Source organism: Mustela nivalis (assembly GCF_964662115.1).
Source record: "Mustela nivalis genome assembly, chromosome: 18".
In the NCBI taxonomy this organism is placed as follows: domain Eukaryota; kingdom Metazoa; phylum Chordata; class Mammalia; order Carnivora; family Mustelidae; genus Mustela; species Mustela nivalis.
This window is the reverse complement of record NC_139037.1, coordinates 47380542-47400299: the sequence shown is the minus strand read 5'-3', so window position 1 is coordinate 47400299 and position 19758 is coordinate 47380542. Positions and strand designations below refer to the sequence as shown.

General features: G+C 47.1%; 1 long non-coding RNA gene and 1 pseudogene across 2 annotated transcripts; both read left to right on the top strand.

The window, feature by feature from the left end:
- Nucleotides 1-84: 84 nt before the first annotated feature.
- LOC309853283 (zinc finger and SCAN domain-containing protein 4 pseudogene) lies at nt 85-949 on the top strand (annotated as a pseudogene). Its single transcript has 2 exons — nt 85-136; nt 222-949. The product of its transcript is annotated as a zinc finger and SCAN domain-containing protein 4 pseudogene (transcript).
- A 6833-nt stretch (nt 950-7782) lies between these two features.
- On the top strand, nt 7783-14255 carry LOC309852667. Its single transcript, XR_014305329.1, has 2 exons — nt 7783-8033; nt 12325-14255. It is a non-coding gene; the product is annotated as an uncharacterized lncRNA (long non-coding RNA).
- Nucleotides 14256-19758: the final 5503 nt, after the last annotated feature.

The window sequence follows — 19758 nt, the reverse complement described above, 5'->3', positions numbered from 1 at the left end:
CTCTTTACTGAGAATATGGCTTTAAAAGAAGTAATTGTCCATCTAACAAAACAGCTGTTAATAGGATCCCCAGCAGGGACATCCATGAGGACACCTTCCTGGACTCCCCAAGATACTTCCCTGGAAACAGGACAAGGTGAGTGGGGTAAGCCGAGGTACCAGAGGGATTCATGCGGCTCCTTCTTGGGCACGACTTCACCAAGTAACTTTATCCCCCACAGGAGAGAAAGCTAAAGAAAATGGCGACAACATTTATCCCATAAATGACAGTATTACCAGTCAAAGCAGTCAAATACCTTCCCTTCTCATTATCCGAGAAGAGGACAGTGTTTCTTTGAAGAATCCGCTTAGCTCCAGAAGAGCAGCTCTAGGCACATCCGGGTCCCAGGAAGGGGCCCTGGAAGGACCCTTCTATCAAGATGTCCTTACAGAGGGGGGACCAGGGTTTCTCTCTCAGCCGGTCCAGGTCACCCCTGAGCCTGTTCCTACCCACCAGAGAACTGAGGGGAAATCCCCATGTAGGGGACAGCAAGGAGGATTCCGTGAAACACAAAAGTCATACAGATGTGAAAAGTGTCCTAGGTTCTTCAGGTATCTCTCTCAGATACAAGCCCATCAGAGAAGACATAAGAACGAGAGGACATTTACTTGTGCTGAGTGTGACAAAGGCTTCTTCCAAGCGTCAGACCTACATGTGCATCAGAAGATTCATGCAGGAGAGAAGCCTTTCACGTGCAGCATGTGTGAAAAATCCTTCAGCCACAAAACCAACCTTCTGGCCCATGAGAGAATCCACACAGGAGAGAAGCCCTACGAGTGCTCCCTCTGTCACAGAAGCTACCGCCAGTCATCGACCTACCACCGCCACCTGAAGACTCACCAAAAGAGGGCCTCCAGAGGGCTTCCTTCCACACCAGGAGCTTCCTCAGGTGCAGCTCCAGTGGAATGACGTAGAAATACGAATGCAGATGCGTGTATTTCCATGGCACTTCCCTGTTTAGAACGTGTCATTTCCTCATTATATTGTCCGTGTACTGTCTTCACTAAAATGTGAGGTGAGGGGGGCGCCTGGGTGGCTCAGTGGGTAAAGCCGCTGCCTTCGGCTCAGGTCATGATCTCAGGGTCCTGGGATCAAGTCCCGCATCAGGCTCTCTGCTCAGCAGGGAGCCTGCTTCCTCCTCTCTCTCTCTCTGCCTGCCTCTCTGCCTACTTGTGATCTCTCTCTGTCAAATAAATAAATAAAAAATCTTAAAAAAAAAAAAAGTGAGGTGAGGGAGGAATTTCTCAGTTTGCTCACTAGAGTATCTCGTGTGCCTAGAAAGGTGGCTTACAGATTTCAGGTAGCCAACGAAGAGTCTGCTGCATGAATGCACGAATGTGTAATGTTGGTGTTTATTCCTAAAACCCAGCAATGTTCAACCATAGGACACCAAGAGCAGCTCCCAGTGTCAAGGGATGCTTTCCCTCCTGCTCCCCTGTCCTTTGTCCACACTTTAAAAAAAATTTTTTTAAATTTATTTATTTGACAGAGATCACAAGTAGACCGAGAGGCAGGCAGAGGGAAATAGGCTCCCACTGAGCAGAAAGCCAGATGCAGGGCTTGAGTCCAGGACCCTGAGATCATGACCTAAGCGGAAAGCAGTGGCTTTAACCCACCGAGCCACCCAGGCACCCCTGGAAACTTGTTTTAATTTGGTAATATACACATTTGGATATAAACATGCACAGTTTATTTAATCATCTTTTAATTTTTCTCCCCCTGTATGTAAGGGTGTGTTTTCAAATCAATAAGTAATTTATAGCTAGCATTATGCCAGCCACACCTGCGTTGGGTAAGTAGCTGGGGTGTAAAGTTCTTGTTTCCCCCCATGCTCCTGGAGGGAGCTCTTCCCACCCACCCCCACCCTAGGCTTTGCTCCTGTCTTTGGTTGATAAGCTGAAAAGGGGCGGGGGTTGCCACTGGCCTCTCCGGGCAGTAGCCACCCCTGGAAAGGCCCCAACCGCAAGATAATCAGCCTTTTCGCCTTTGTTCTTTTTCTTTTCTTTTCCCTCTTTTAGCAAAACCTTTTAGAATGGCTCTTATCTGTAGACAGTTAATTGTCGTTCCTCCCCGCACGCTGACCACTAGACCATCTCTCCCAGCGGTGGGCTCCCTTTCCAGGGTGTCCCGCTCAGCCTCAGAGGGCTGGGACTACAAGCCACCCCAGGAGGGATGCGGGGTAGGGTGGGAGCAGCCAAGACCCTTAGCATGAGTCCAAGAGGACTATGCTGGGAACCTGCTGCCTGCCCCCACAGGGAGGGGTGCAGGGGTGATCTTTCCCAACCGCTACTGAAAAGCACTGAGCGCTGCGCAGGGGTCTCCCTCTCAGCCCTCAGCACGTAGCGGGGTTCCTCCGGGGAGGTGCGTGGCTGGGTGGCTGGAGACCTCCTGATCCCTGTTACCAGAGGCGCTCGGAGAAGTATTGCATCTGGGAGCTGGAGGATAATTCCTCCTCCTTGTCGGGATCGCAGCCGGGAGAGCGGTGTCCCGGGTGCATTGCTGGGCTGGGAACAGGGTCTGTACTTGAACAGGGAGCCTTCCAGGACGGCGCAGACAGTAGGCTCAGTAAACAAGCCCGGCAGTAAATGCTCAAAGGCATCTCTGGGGGGCTTTCCCCAGAGTTCAGAATCGTCCCATTCCCTTTGCAGAGTCTTTAAGGATCCAATAGAGCAGCAGAAATTACACTTGGAGAGGCATATGAAAGTAAAGAATTTATTGTACTCACAGGTCCTAGAAAACAGAGGCCAGGTGCAGACTCAAGGGGCCAGATGGGAGGAGAGCCCAGGAAGGCGGTTCAACAAGCAGGAGAGGACCAGAGAGAGACAGAGAAACAATAAACACCAACAGGAGTCAGAGATGGGAAAGCAAGGAGGGGAACTTGTGTCAGTGAACAGCCTTCTCACACTGGTGTATTTGGTCTCCTGGTCTTCACAGGCTGTTTGTGGGGATGCTGAAGCATCAGGGAAGTAAAAAGTTTAAAAATTTTTGGCACACTGAGTGTGTCTGTGTGTTTGATTGTTGTGTTTGTGTCCCTAATAGCATCTCTATAAAAATAGTGAGTAATAAGCATCAGGCTGAAAATCTCCATGCTCTTCTCTTTTGGGCGTGGGTTTGTTAGGGTACAGAGTCAACCACCCCTCAATTAGACAGAGAACACTCTCGATAATGCAAGTCACACAGCCAGGTTTATTTCCAGCTAGCTGGGGTCCAAGTATCTGCGCGGCGCAGCGGGTTTCAACAAGGACCCCGAGCACTCAAAGACAAGGGTTTATATAGCATTTTTTTAAAACATCCAACTCACAGTAATTTTCCATCACTTCAGAGACCATACATACTTTTGGCTTCCACCCCCCTGGTGGTTTAGTAAGATAAGCTCTCTTCAACATCTAGTCCCCCCTGGCGCATCCGCCTAGCCCCCCTGGTGGTTTAAGCTGATTAACTGCTGTGGGGGTGTTGTAGTGTGGGGTACTTTCTTGGAACTAAAGCAGTGAGGGGGTCCCTGGAACTAAAGCAGGGAGGGGGGTCCCAGGAACTAAAGTAAACTAGGGGAAAGTTTAGCCCTTGGGCCTGAGATGGCTGCCCAAGCTAAGATGGCTGTACTTATGCTAACGCACTCTTACATTCCCCCTGTTAGTTGTTCATAATGAGGAATCTTGCTCATTTGTAGGGCAGTCATGGGGGCCCTCAGGAGTGGGCAACTTTTCGTACTGCTGTCTTAAGACTATGAGCTGAACGGTATTAACACAATCTTTTACAAAATTAATAAGCTTACTCAGAATGCAAGGGCCAAAAGTTAGAATGAGCACAAGCAAAACAAATGGGCCAACTAAGGTAGAAACTAGGATGGTGAACCAGGGATTCCTATTAAACCAAGCCTCAAACCAGTTCTCCTGTGCTTCCCTCTCCTTCTTTCTCTTGACTAATCCTTCTCTCACCTTAGCCATGGATTCTTTCACTACCCCAGTATGGTCGGCATAAAAGCAGCATTCTTCTCCTAATGTGGCACATAGTCCCCCTTGTTGGAGGAACAACAAATTAAGCCCCCTTCTATTCTGGAGTACTACCTCAGACAAGGAGGTAAGAGATAAAGGAATGGTTAAAGTAGACTTACAGGATCTTGGTAGATCTGCTGGGGTAGGGAGTTGGTCAGGCTAGGATTGTCCTTAGCAAAACCTCAAGGTGAGGGCAGTTAAGTCCCCAGGGGAGAGCCACTCTGTCTGTTTCAGGGGCTTGTCAGTGGGTAAGGAATTTTAATGATTTTCTTCTGCCTCTGTTTCCCACATCAGCTAAACTTGAGGTGGGATGGCTTTAATTTTCTTGGCCTCCACAAGTTCAGGATTCTCTCTTGTGCCTCTGACATTACATTTCCAGCAAGTATCTATGGCCCATGCAAAGTAGATGCGATGTCATGTCCTATTTAGAGAAGTAGAAGTAATATTAAATAAAAAGTGATAACAAGGTTGCAAAAGTTGGAGAGCAGGAATGACCAGGAATTGTAGGTGCCTGAAGGTCTACATGTGACCCTGATGTGTAAAAAGACATAGAAGTGCTTTGGTAGACTCTGAACTCAGCACTCACTTTGGATCTGTTAAATTTGTTGGAATTTCTAAAGCTTTCGCCCCTCTTAGCCTTTGATTAGTGGTAACTTAGTCTAATTGCTTAATTTCTGGCTAGGAAGCCAGAAAAACTGTGGGGTGGCATTTTCCTATTACTGTCCATGAAAGCGAGACATACCCAGCTTAGTCCCTAATTGTGCCTGCACAAAGACATGAGGTAGGACTTTGTTGTCCGTGAATGACTGCAGTTCTTCAATGGCATGTTAATCTAGGATTCACTGAGATTCACAGAATATTTTCAGTTTGCCTATTTTATTTTTTAAAGAATTGTAAACTTTTACATACTCTCATTTAATTAAGTTATTTTTAGCTTCTCTTTTTGACATTGCTTATGAAGTACTTGCCATAACTCTTGGAAGAAATACATTTCTAAGTGGTTTATTTATGTGCTCAATACACACCTTTAGAGCAGTGAGTAAACGTGACACCACAGATTCCCTGTTTACATTTACTCTTCCGGCTACTCTAATGTCCTCTTCAACTCTCCCCAAGCTGGTATTGCTCAATGGGCTCATGAATGAAAAAGAATCCCCTTGTGGAGACAATACATTCGAGTGACCAAGGTTCCAACACAGACACATGCTCAGTGGGTTCTCTCATACCTAAATGACTTCTCAAATTCACTGCAGTCTAATAAATTTTTTCACCCTTCCCTGATGTTTCCCCAGAGCTTCCTGCCACTATCTTTAAAGAACTACATAAACACCATCAATAACTCTGTCATTTCTATTTCACTACTGTCTTTCAGAGATAATCTGCTGCTGCCCCTCGGAACAATTTGTTACTTAAACTGTAACCCCTGGAGGATTTTACTAGTTGCCAAGCACATTAAGATATGGCCTTAAAAAATACTGATACTGACAAGTCTTTGGGAAGAAGGACGATATATGACCGTGAAGCTGGGCAGCTGGGGATGCCCGGCTCGCTCAGGGCGGAACGCCGCCCCTTCACAGAAGCTAGGCAGCTGGGGATACCTGGCTCGCTCAGGGCAGAACGCCGCCCCTTCACTGAACCCTGGCAGCCGGGAACGCCTGGCCCGCCCAAGGCGGAACGCTGCCTGCTTCAGGGAAGCCAAGCACCCGGGAACGCCCGGTCAGCTCAGGGTGGACCGAAATCCGCCTGCTTCCCTTTTTCATTGTGGCTCCTTTCTCTTCCCAGAAGTGCTCGTTGTTAGTTAGATGAGTCCTTTGAATGTGCTTGGTTAACTATAAACCTTACCCTCCTCCTTGCTTGCCTGCAAGACGTGTCTAACGTTTGACCTTCATCAATCCTTCTGTTGGCTATTGTTTTCTATCTAATAAAAGTGAGACTGTGGAATTGCTCGTGGCAGCAGTCATTTTTGACTGTTGGCCTCTGCTCCCAGTCTTTTGCAGCTGACTTGTTTGTGCCTAATTCTTCTCTCGTCGCCGACTGGAAGCTGCAATAATCTGAATTCCTCTTGCAGAAATTTCCCTTCAGTAACAGGAGAAATAATCATTTCCCAGCAAGCTGATGGGACCATGCAGTTCAGGCGCTCCCTTCCTCTTGAGATTCAGGTACCCCCTTAATATTGGGATTCTGTGCTACTTTTGCACTTATGCTGAGTGTGAAGTCTGCAGCCACTGTCCCGTACCAAAATAGCATTTGTTGGGGGCGCCTGGTGGCTCAGTCGGTTAAGCTTCTGCTTTCGGCTTGGGCCATGATCCCAAGGTCCTGGGATCAAGCCTCACCTCAGGCTCTCAGCTCAGTGGGGAGTCTGCTTCTCCATCTTCCTCTGTGCTCTCCCTCTCAAATAAAATCTTTTTCCTTTTTTTTTAAGTAGTGTTTGTTTAGTTTCTCTCCACTTGAGATACATGTCTGATTGCTGAAAGGAGTTGGATATCTTGGAACATAGGGCAAGAAATACCCTATGGATTAAGCTGTTCCTCAATGGGTAGGACTCAGTCACAATATATAGGCGTTCTCTGTGGGACCCAGAGGCGAAGCTTCACCCTTGTGCAGTTGCTTCAGGGCAATCCCACTTCCCTCTTCTATCTTCCTGTCACGAACCTATCTAGTCTTTTCCTCTTGTTTCTGACTGAACATAATTAAACTCAACAACTCACTTCGGACTCTTGAAGTTTCACGGCATGTGAAGTGTAAGGGCCTGGTTGGCCAGAGGGAGCTATTTTGTTGCAGTGAACTTATATTGACCCTATGCAGTGAAATTAGATTGACCCTGCCCCTCCCAGAGGAATTTACTTGAGCAAAGCCTAGATACAAGGGCGAGTTAGGCCTGGTGAAGATATCCAATCAGAGGGGCGCGCATATATTTACTGAGGTGAGTCTAAATCCCATTGGCCACCTGTGTGGGGCGGCGGGGCTCAACCACCCCTCTAAAGGTTAGTCTGCGAGGCTGGGGAGGCGTAGAAGAGCGGGAGGAGTAGGAGAGTCTACAGAGCTGGGAGAGCTGTCAGAGCGCTCTTGTCAGAGCTGTCAGAGCTGTCAGAGCCGTGAGAGCCTCCAGCAGCCCCAGCGCCCTGAGTCGCGGCCTCAGGGAGCAGCCTCGCAGGAGCAGCCCCTATCCAGGTAGCGGCCCTGTCTGGGGAGCAGCCTCATCCAGAGCGGCCATGTTGGTTGTCACCTTTCGTAAGAGACAGCCCTGACAGGTCAGTTTGGTTCTTGATGCTTGGCGTGAAATAAAGCTATGCTTGACCTTCGCTTTGTATCAGTCTCGTTCCTTTGCTCACGAACCCCAACACCAAGAACAATAAGATAATGTTTATTCGTGTACAGCTAAGAATGTACATCTTTTATGTTGAAATAACTTAATGGAATATGTCTATTTGTATCAGTAGCCTTGGGGGGCACCTAAAGTACTGGTTTTATGCTCTGGGAGCCTGCTGAGCTTCAGGGGGTTCTGAAATAATGTTCCTAAGAACTTTTTCCACTTGTAGACAGCACCCCTATAAACCTGCGCGAATCCCTTAAGGAAGCCTCCAGAACCTCATTAGACCTTTCGCAGAAGAAGCTCCAAGCCCTTGGGACGGTTCTGGTAAGAACGTTTTCGCCTGGGCTCCTACTACGTTACCCAGAGGGCGGGGCGCTGACGGGCTGCCGGCAAGAGAAGAGTTTTTCTACGCGTTTGACAGCTCTTGGGGAGGGACTTCCGGCGTCCTCGCTGTGGCGGCGGTTTGGGGCGCTCCTCGCTTTGTTGCGGCAACGTCTGGCAGGTTTGGGACTAACCAGACCGAGAAGGTGCGAGGGGAGAGGCTGCCCCCGCCTCACAGACTGAGACCCGCGGCAGGTGACGCCACCCGAGCTGCCCAGCGCGGGGGCCAGGACGGGGATCGCCGGCCCGGGTGTCCGCTCTGTCACTCAGTCCGATGGCGGCGGCTGCGCCCAGGGACCCGGTTGAGGTAAACGCTCGTCTCCCGGGGCCTCCCCTTAACCCCCGACCCAGACCCCAAAGGCCCGAGCGCGGGGCGCCTGCTCGCGGCCCTGCGGCCCTGCGGCCCACGCCCGGGTGTCCGGGACAGGGAGGCGCCGGTGGGCGGGGGCGCGTGTGTGAGCGTCGGCGGGCGGCGGGCGGGAGCGGGCTCCGGGCTGAGGGGCCACCGGGGCGGGGGCTGCAGGGGGCCTGAGAGTGGAGGATTCTGCCCTCAGGGGACGGAGCGTGAGGCGGACCCATGCCTGCGCTGGCAGGCCCAGGTGCGGCTCCTCTGCCCCGAGAGCCATGGGAGCCGTGGATGGTTGTGAAGAGAAGAGGGACGCCGTCTGATTCCGGGTTTTAAAAGTTTTTCCAAGGGCTGCTCAGAGGGAGAACAGGCTGGAGCGACAGTGAGGATACTGAAGCACTGGGAGGTGGGTCCAAGTTACGGAACTGGGAAGAGTAAGTCCAGAGAACTGGAATCCCGAGTTTCTTTATCCTTTCAGCCCAAGGTCTGGCCTCCGGGGTTGGAGGTTCAAGCCCTCTGAAATGCACCATGGCTCCCAGCCTCTGTGACGTGCTTCTACCCTCGGGTCCCGAAGCTGCAGTAGCACTTACGGAACCTGCACAGTGAAGTGGAGGGTGTCCCTCCCGCGCTGGTGTGGATCCATCCCCCATATCAACTTTGAGATGCGATGTCCGAAGACTCTTCACCCGCTTTTCTGCCGGCCCTTTAGTTTGGGGACGTGGGAGTGATCCAAAGGCCAGGGCGTAATCTAGACTCATTTTGAGTCCAGGCTGAGGATGATACGGAGTTCTTCTGGTCACCAACGGAAAGAGGTGTAGACGCTGACCTCAGAACAGGTACAAGCAAGTGCAAACACTTGCAGTGTGGGAAGAGGGCGCAGCAGGTCTCCGTTCTCTCTGGAACAAAGAGCAGGGGATAGAGTTCCTTTGGCAATGGTTGCCTGAGAAGTCAGGCAGCTGTAATGGATGTATGTAATGGGAGATTTGGAACGGAGGAGGAAGATGGTCTTACCTAGGTCTGAATAGGCTCCATCTGGTTGCAGAGTGGAAAACAGACTTTGGGATTGAGGGAGGAGGTAGGGTGACCAGGGAAGAGGCTACTGCTGCAATCGTGCAGGTGAGTGTTCATGGACCAGAGTGCTGGCTGTGGAGGTGGGAAAAGTGTTTGGATTCTGGATCTCTGTTTCCAGAAGGGCTGATTTTGAGGGTGAGACAGAAAGGAAGGAGTCGGATATGACACTAAAGTTTTGGTTTTAGCAGCAAGTAGGGTAGAAGGTAGATCAACTGAGATGGGAAGGTCAGTAGCAGGAGTGATTCTCACTGGCGATATCAGGCTTTGTGTGGGGCCATGTTAAGATTCTGAGATACTCCAGAGAAAAAATGAGTAGTGGCATCAAGTGGGCGGCTGCACATAGGTCTGGAATCTGGAGTGAGCTTTAGGATGGAGGCATCTGGAAGTGGTGGCTGCTGTGTGAACCAGGGTGGAGCTGAGGGTCCTATTTAGAAAGTGGGAGTCCCGTCATGGCAGTAACGTTATTAGCAGCTCAGAAAGAAGAGTAAGAGTTCCAAGGGCTGGATCTATTTCTTGGGCTCATGCTTGGGGGCAATGGATATCATAAATACTGAGGTAGGAGAGAACCACGAAGGGAGTATGTGGAAAGCCTAGTCGTGGCAGGTGGCCAAGACTTCCAAGGGAAGAGTGGACGAGAAATAGATGAGGAGGACTGCTTGAGATAAGATGGGTTTACTACAGTTTTGTGGTGAGCTTTGGTGGGTTCTGGGGCATTTGCCGGTGTGTATGGTCTGGGGCAAGTGTAGCCATCCGTGAAAATCACTGTGCTTGGTATGGCTGCCAGTATGGCTGAGCTTTGAATGAAGTTTTGGTGGAAAGAGGAGGGTTGTGGCTCCTGAAGGGGCAGCAAGTGCAGGACAGAACTGGGAGAGGGTCATGGGCATCAGAAATTCATGTGTGGTTCCATGTGACTAATGTTGAAGCAAGGATTAGAGACAGGCAGAGAGGCCTTTGCAGCAGTATCCAGGGCTACCCCTGGTGTGGGACCCATCAGAGGTCCGGGGGAGTACTGGATCCTGTTTGAATTTGCCAATTTCTCTCTGGATGCCGTGTGCCAGGTAGCACGGAGCAAGTCCCGGAAGATGTATATGGTGTGAGGCAGGGAATCAGCAGGGGCTGTGGGGATGCACGTGTTGGGTCTGAGGATGTGAGAGGTGCATGTGCATGTGGAGAGAAGGAGTGGGAATTGATGGTCTTGGGTCCTGGTACTGGAGACTTAAGGGTGATAGGTGACCCCAAATTTTATTATGAGGCATGATATGGAGGACTCCAGGAAAATTGCCTGTCAGGAAGAGATGCAGCCCTGTAATCCAGTTCCTGAGTGTAGATGGTGTCTCTGCCTGCTTGCCTACGGTTGCTAAGGGCTGGACATGTTGATTAATAGAACCATGAGGAAAGAGGAATCAGGTGGCATCAGTGGCATCAGGTCCTGGTTTCTCCTCTAAAGTGGAGAGCTTGGGAAGGGGATGGGTGTGGGATAAATGTGTGGGGTGGACTGTCGGTCCTCAGGAGGGAGGCTGTGATTTCATCTGTCCCCAACATGACAGGACAATGTGACTTTGGAGGATATGGCCGTGTACTTCTCCTGGGAGGAATGGGGTCTCCTTGATGAGGCTCAGAGACGCCTGTACCATGATGTGATGCTGGAGAACTTGGCACTGATGGCCTCCCTGCGTAAGGCCCTCACACATCACAGTGTGAGGTAGGTAGCATCACAGTGACCTAGGTAGCAAGTTTGCCTTTCTGCTTTTCCCTAGTGGCTGCTCTGTCCTTCCATCCAGACCATGGGCACTACGACCTTTCCTAGTTCCCTGGGTAGGTGCTATTGTTGCTTGGACTGGACTGTTAGCACTGCCCTCTGCTCTCCCTGCTACCTCAACACCTGCAGCCCTGAAGTCTAGCCGCAAAGGATTCTGGGTCGTCCTTCTAGGTAGTCTTGACAGTCAGCTGGATGGATCCCACCTTGCTTGACCCCTTCCTGGCTGGGTGATTTCTGCAGATCCATGGTACATACTTGCTTCAGATTTTGCTCCCTTCTTTGGATAGTTCTACATGTCTGCATGTGCGGGGAATTGCCATCGTTGAAACAGACACTACTTACGTCTACTATGCGCTGTTCTTGGAGACCTTTGTATGAGGTTTTTTGTAACGTTTAGTTTTCTACAATTTGTCATGGCAGGCTGGTATATGTCCTGTCTTAACTTTAGGACTTACATTATCCAAGTCCCATGTAGTTGCTCAACTTGGGTTGTGGGGGAGACTTCTGAACATGTCACAGAATGATACCACTCCTGCCATGGCAGGAGGGGCCAGAGGGGACCTGATCTTGCTGATTGGCAGCTGAGACAGGACATGATGTCAGGGCTGTGTTCACATAATACCAGGAACTTGTTCAAACTAGTGTTTTGGTGCCATTTAAATGGCCACACCTCACTTTCACCTTTTCTTCCCTATTCTTGATACTTGACTAGTTTGTCATTTTTACTCTGACCTCTAGTCCCTGGCTGCTGGCAACTTCTTACATCTATCAGTTACCCATTCCTTTCCACTGCTGCCTTCGCAGTGTTCCCAGCATTGGCTCGTGCATAATAGCTGGTGAACACATATCCCCAGTAGTCCTTGAACACCAGCTACTCACCAGCAGTCATTTTCCTGTTTCTTCATGATACTCACATGTGAGCAACACCCCTCCTGGAGGTCATTCTCAAAGGAGTAAGTCAGAAACTCTGCCTGCTTCTCCTTACTGTGCTGCATCCCATTCTGATCTACTTTCATCTTGTGATCCTGCTTCTTAGAGAGCCTTTTAAAATCACAGTACTGCAGGGGCGCCTGGGTGGCTCAGTGGTTTAAGCTGCTGCCTTCGGCTCAGGTCGTGATCTCAGGGTCATGGGATCGAGTCCCACATCGGGCTCTCTGCTCAGCTGCTCGGCGGGGAGCCTGTTTCCCTCTCTCTCTCTCTCTCTCTGCCAGCCTCTCTATCTACCTGTGATCTCTCTCTGTCAAATAAATAAATAAAATCTTTAAAAAATAAAATAAAATCACAGTACTGCAAAGAAGCCCCTTCCTCATCTTGCCTCCCAACTCCTCCATCCTGAGAACAGTCTCATGTATTCATATTTATAATGTGGCTGCCACTTGTCTCCTGAGATAACATGTACATGACTAGCATTTCTGCTTTCAGATTGTTTGTGTGCCAGAGAGATTGAGGAGGCACCTTTCGGACAGAATGTTTCTCTGGGAAGAATGCCACAGATCAGGATCTCAGAGCCAAATCTAACCACCCAGAAGATTCATCTCTGTGAGAAGCATGTTCCTGTCATGAAAGATACTTCATACCTGGATAGGCATCAAGGAACACATCCTGGGTAGAAATCATACACATGTGTGGCATGTGGAAAACAATTCTGTTTCAGTGTACATCTTCACCAACACCAGAATGAGCACAGTGGGAGAAAACCCAATAGCAAGAACATGGACAGGACTTCCTTTGTGAAGACCTATAGACACCATTCATTAGGGAAGCCTTTCACCTGTGAGGATGTTGAAAAAGACTTCTTGGCCAGTTTGGGACTTCTCCAGCATCAGGCCACTCCCAAAGCAATACTGAGTATACACAGCAGTACTAAGTGTGAGGGGTCCTTTCATAGTGGAAAAGTTCTTACAAATGTGGTGAATGTGGAAAAGCTTTCTGTCGTAAATGTACACTTGTTCAGCACCAAAGAATTCACACTGGAGAAGGACTGCTTGAGTGCAGTGAATGTGGGAAAACCTTCAGCTATAAGCATACATTTGTTCAGCATAAGACAGTCCACACTGGAGAAAAGCCTTCTGATAGCAGTGAGTGTGGAAAGGCCTTCAGGTTCAAATATAAACTTTTTCAGCACCTACATATTCACACTAGAGAAAGGCCTTACATGTGTAGTGAATGTAGGAAAACTTTTGGATGCAAATCCAAACTTGTTCGGCACCAGAGAATTCACACAGGAGCATGACCTTATGAGTGTGCTGAATGTGACAAATTCTCCAGACAAAGTTCCAGCCTCTTTCAACATCAGAGAATTCACACTGGAGTAAGGCCTTATGAATGTGACAAATGTGGGAAGTCTTATAGCCAAAGTTCTATCCTCATGCAGCATCAGAGAGTTCACACTGGAGAAAGGCCATATGAGTGCAATGAATATGGGAAATCCTTTAGACAAAGCTCCAGCCTCATTCAACACCGGAGTGTTCACACAGGAGCAAGGCCTTACGAGTGTAGTGAATGTGGGAAATCCTTTAGCCAAAGTTTTAGCCTCATTCTACATCAGAGAATTCACACTGGAGAAAGGCCTTATGAATGCAGTGAATGTGGGAAATCCTTTAGCCAAAACTATAGCCTCATTCAACACCATAAACTTCACACTAGAAAAAGGCATTAGGACTGCAGCCAACCTGAGAAAGTTTTCCGCCGTCTGCTCTGATTCAACACCAAAAACTTAAAGACTCAAATCAGTTTTATGAATCAGTAGATGTGGAAAAACCTTCAGCCAAGATCTAAGCCCATTCAGCATGAAAAAGAAATTCCACATAAGAAAATGGCCTTAAACATTCAGGAAATATGCTCTTTCTTTGTTCAATGTAACAGCACTAGAGAGCTTCTCTGAGGAGCCATCTACCACACATTCCAGTTACAAGAAGTTTTCAGGAGCTGCATTTCATATTCTGACCTGCTCAGACCTTCCCGGAATTCTCACTGCCAGTGGTGGCAGAAGGTATCTCACCTCTGACACCCAGGAGGTCCTCCTCATGGCATGCGAGTCACCTTAGCATGCTCAGAGAAGACAGATGTTTGTGTTCTTCTGATCTGTGTGGAAATCATGGTCTGAAACCCTGGGGTGGGGACCTTTCCTCTGACTAGCTATGGCTTGGACCTGATCCACTTTTTGCCACAGAACCCAATCCAGGAACCACTGATATTTTGCAAGTTTTACCCTCTTTGTGGCATTGTTGATCTTATGCCATACTTTTTATGGATTTTCCAGCCTCTAAGTCACTGAGGTGGGACCTGTCTTCCTCACATTTGCTCTGATTTGTTCAATAATAAACATCTTATTAAATCACATTTAATCTTAAGATTTTTATTCATTGTGTGGGGTGGGTTGAAAACATTGGGCTCTGCCATTGTGGAAAAGTGGACAGCTTTCTTGGACATCAAGGAGACTATAATGTCAGAGACTACCTCTCACTATAGTTTTTACCTAATCAGCATTCCTACCTGATTTAAAAAAGAATTATTTGATGTTTGTCCCTAGTTCCTGGCATAGAACTTCTGAAACCCTTGGGATTTCCTGGATAAGAGTCTTTTGTATGAGGGTGAAATCACTCAAGATGGAGGCCAATAAAGGAACTTCAGGATGGGAGCTGGTGACTAGACATTAGAGAGTTCTAACTGTACGCCCTATCTGTAACTGTCCCTCAGAATAACGTACTGCTTAAGATATAACCCATAAGAAATTATACTAGCCACTAAACATGCTTAGATACAGCCTTAAGAAAAATATGCACTAGCAACAGGCCTCTGAGGGAGAGGACGATAGATGTCCTTGAAGCTGAGCTGCTGAGGACGCACGGCCTGCTCAGGCCGGAACGCCACCTGCTTCATTCATACCTCCCCTTCCTGCTCCTGCAGGAGCACCTGCAGCTCATCAGACGATCCTTCTCTTTGGGCTTGCTCACTCTAGATCACGGGCTACAGGACCAGATGTATTTTGCCTTTCTTCTTACTTATCTGCAAGACTCATGGTCAGTGTGTAACCTACTCTGGCTTCTTTGTTGGTTGTTACCGACTTTCCAATAAATATGAGACTAAGGAGTTGTTCAGAGAGACAGTCTTTTCTGCTGTCATCACCTGCTCCCTTTCTCTTGCAGCTGACTTGTTTGTACCTCATTCGTCTCCTGTGCGGGAAGCAGCACTATCCTTGATATCTGGGGAGGGGAAGGAGCTAGACATTGGGTTCACTCACCAATGGCCAACGATTTAGTCAATCACGCCTATGGAATGGCTAAAACCCCTAAAAACAGGACTTAACACCAGCCGGCCAGGAGGGGGTGCATACTGATTCCACTGTGACAAGGATTCTTGCTCTTGGGGCTCTTACGGAGCTCACCCTATGTACCTCTTCATCTCTTTGTTGATTTGTGTCCATTTTAGTAAACTAATAGTAAGCATAGCATTTCCCTGAGTTCTGTGAGTTATTGTAGCAAATTATTAAATCTGAGTGGAGACTCGAGGCAACTCCAGATTTATAGTCAACTTGGTAGAAGTGAGGGTAGTCTAGGGACCCCATTTGCGGCTGGCATTTTAAGAGACAGTTGTAGGACTGAGTCCTAACCTGTGGGGTCTGCCAAGTAGCTAGTGTCAGAATTGCATTGAACACCCAGTTGGTGTTGGAATGACACATTTGAGATCAGAAAAGGCTATATACTGCGTAAGGCCTTCTAGAAAAGACTACAGGTATCTGTAGTCCTAATTTGTGGCCTGAATGTCAGGATGTTTGTAGCCCCAAAGATCACCTGGAGGAGGGTACAGCTGCGACAACCAACAATGCTTTTGGTAAAGGCTAGGACAGGGTAATTTCTCCCAGGTGTAGTGATGGGAATCAGCAGCACTTGAATTATGCTTGGACATGACATTATTAAGGCCTGATTGTCTAAAATGAATTAGGAAAATACAAAGTGCTTAATTTTTCTCTGACTGAAATTATTGAGATACCTGAGTATTAAGACCAGGTTTTTTAAAAGATTTGTTTGTTTGAGAGAGTATGTGTACACATGCACATGATTGGGATGAGGGGCAGAGGTAGAGGAAGAAAGAATCCAAGCAGACTCCCCTCTGAGCAAGGAGCCTGACATGGGGCTCAGTCTCAAGACCCTGAGATCATGACCTGGGCCGAAATCAAGAGTTGGACACTTAATATACCACCCAGGCATCCCTTAGAACAAATTTTAAAAGGACTCATCAGGGGTCGGGGGTGCTTGAGAGGCTCAGTCTGTTAAGCATCTGCCTTCAGCTCAGGTCATGATCCTGGGGTCCTGGGGTCCTGGGGTCCTGGGATTGAGCCCTGTGCCTGGCTTCCTGTTCCGCAAGGAGTCCTCTTCTCCTCTTTCTGCTCCTTCCCCACACTTGAGCTCTCTGTCTCTCTCTCTCTCTCTCACTTTCAAATAAATGAATAAAATCTTTGGGGAAAAAAAAAAAGGCCTCATGAGTAATGGAAATGTTACCAATACCAGTGATGGTGACCTCCTCATTGCACAATGTCCACTTACATTTTTATCAGCCCAGAGAATCTTTGCTGCATTCTCCATGTTCCATTTGCTTAGTCATCATCTTAAAAAAAAAAAAAAACCTCACTTGCAAAGCTGAGTTACAATTCTAAGGTGTTTTGTTTATACCCAAAATCTGCGATCTTTGATCTGATATTCAGATGCTAAGGGCTTCTTGAAATGTTATTTTTGCTTTGTACACTAACCCCACTTCAATTCTCATATGGCTTCATGATGTGTCATAGGCTATTTGTAGCAGAATACATAATTCATATTTATGATTCTAATGAGAACTTTCCTTACAGCAAAACCACTAGATCCAACCAATTAGGGAATTGTACTTGCACCTTACCCCAGTAACCCTTGGCCCAGTGGCACATGGCTGCCATTATAGCATGGAGCATAAGCTGGTCTCAGATAGAGGGAAAAGCCAGATCCACCATCTGGGGTCACAAACACATTCTCTATTTCAGCCATTTAACTCCCTGTGCTCAACAGTTACTGCTCTAACATTCCACTGTTGCCATTGGTCAAAAAAGACTATTTTGATAGTCTAATTGATTAGCAATTTTGATTACTAATTGGGCTTGTTGCCACCAACTTCAAACCTCCCATTGTTTACTTGGAGAATCCAGACCTCTCTTCTATCCTGAATTGTCCTAATAATTATCTATAAAGAAGTCAGTCCATCTATTCGAAGAGCTGTCATCACTGATCTGTCACTTAGAAGCTTCCCAAATCCTGGTCAAGGACCTTACTTGAATCCTCCAGCTGTCTTCTACTCCTGCAGCCTCTTCCACTCTTCTGTTACTTGCTTGTCCATCTTGGTGTTCCTAGCTCAATATATTCACTAAAATCTCAAGAATGCCAAATCTGTTTTTTACTTTATAAATTTCCTCCAGTATTACTTTTGTCTATGTTAATATTCTGCCACCTTTATACAGAGAATAAAAGATCATTGTTTGATATTGTCTGATAACATCCTCTGCTTCCTAAAACAAATCTCTTCCGGGCTCCCTGTGTTAAAATGGAAATGATGCCTCCCCCCAAATTTAGCATCAATCCCTCCATCCCACCTATGACTTTACCATGTCTTAGCTTCCGAGGGTTTTTTTTCTTCATTTATCAAATCTCTTGACTGATAAACCACCCATCACTGACCTTCAGCCTCTTAATTTCCTCGACCAAAAAAATCAATATGGTTTTTGTACTTCATAAAACAACTACCCTTCCCTCTGAGCTAGTACATTTTCTTTTCTGTCATCGCTCTCCCTCACCCTTTATTGCTAAACTTTTATAAGCATGTTCTCTCCTTTTGTTTCTATTACTTCAATTCCTATGTAGTTCTCTACTCATTTGTATAAAGTTTCTGTCTTTACAACTTTGTCACCATTAATGAACTTAAAAATACAATAATGACATCGAAAGTTTTCCTTAAAGTTTCTTTCAGCAGCTTTTGCACCATGAGGTTTTTGTTGCTACTACTGTTTTGTATTCTTAACTGAACACACTGGCTTAAACAACAAAAACTCTCCTCTTAGTATTGTAATGAATCTGAGCCCAGTCTGAAGTTATTTCTCCACAATCTGTCTACCTTCTACTGGTGATCTTCCACAGTGGCACGGTTGTAAATATTACACACTCAGAACTTGAAAGTGTGTGTCTCTGTGTAAAAGTCCTGATCCTCTTATCTAATGATCTTCTTGTAGCCCATTCCTGGGCATCTGATAGACATCACAGACTCAACACCTTTAAACTCCTCCTGAGCTTCCTTTTAAAAATTTTTTTTAAATAAATCTTATTTTTTAAAAATATTTTATTTATTTATTTGATACAGAGATAGCAAGCACAAGTCGGCAGAGCAGCAGGCAGAGGGAGAGAAGGAAGCAGGCTGTCTGCTGAGCAGGGAGGCCGTTGCGGAGCTCAATCCCAGGTCCCTGGGATCGTGACCTGAGCCGAAGGCGGACACTTCGCAACTGAGCCACCCAGGCACCCCTATCTTATTTTTTTAGAGAAGTTTTGGATTCACAGCAAAATTGATAGCAAGTAGGATACCTGGGTGGAGCAGCTGCTTTCGGCTCAGGTTATGATCCCAAACTGGGATCAAGTCCCCACATCGGGCTTCTTGCAGGGAGCCTGCTTTTCCTTCTGCCTGCTGCTCCCCCTGCTTGTTGTCTCTTTCTCTCTGACAAGTAAAAAAAATCTTTAAAAACAACAACAACAACAACTGACGGCAAGATACAGAGATTACCCATATATCCCATGCCTTCACATATGTATAGTCTCTCTCCTTATCAACAGTCCCCTCTACAGTGGTACATTTGTTCTAATTGATGAACCTACAATGACTTGTTATCATCCAAAGACCATGGTTTACATAATGGTTCCTTCTTGGTGTGCATTTTATGTGTTTGGGTAAATTATAACAACATGTGTCCACCACAATAATTCATAGAGATTAGTTTCACTGTCCTAAAATTTCAGTTTCACTGCCCTAAAAATTCTCCACTAATTGTCCCTCTCTCCTGCCTAACCTCCAGCAACTACAGATATTTCTAGTGTCTCCAGAACTTTGTCTTTTTCAAAATGTTATGTCCTATGTAGCCTTTTCAAAATGGCCTCCTTGACTTAGTAATATGCATCTAACTTTCTTCCTTGTCTTTTCATGACTTGACAGTGCTCTAAATTCTGAATGATATTCCATTGTCTGGATGTGCCAGTTTATTTACCCATTCACTTACTGAAGAATATCTTGGTTGCATCCAAGTTTTGGTGATAGCGGCTAAAGTTGTCGGAGGCAGGCCCCTGGCCAGGGTGGCCTCTGCCATTAAAAGATGGCGCCTGGCTAGTTGCCAGGTTAGGATTGCCTCGTGAGACTAAGCGGAATGCCCAAAGAGGAAGTAAACAGCATTGGTTGCTAGTGAAGTTGTTGTTTAGGTGCACAGCCTGATTCGCTCCCTCCTGTACCCTGCTCGCTGATTGGTCATGTAAGCGTATATAAGTGTGTAGACTTGCGGAAATAAAGAGAGAGAAGATGCATCTGAACTGGGGCTTCTTGTCATCCTTGTGCATCGAGGGCGATATAAAGTTGCATGTAAACATCCATATGCAGGTTTTTGTGTGGATATGTTTTCAACGCCTTTGGGTAAATAACAAGGAATGCAATTGCTGGATTGCCTGGTAAGTCTATGTTAGTTTTGTAGGAAACTGCCAGACTGTCGTCCAAAGTGACTGTGCCATTCTGCGTCCCCTCCAGTGATGAATGAGAATTCCTATTGCTCCACATTCTCACCAGCATTTATTTGGTGGTGTC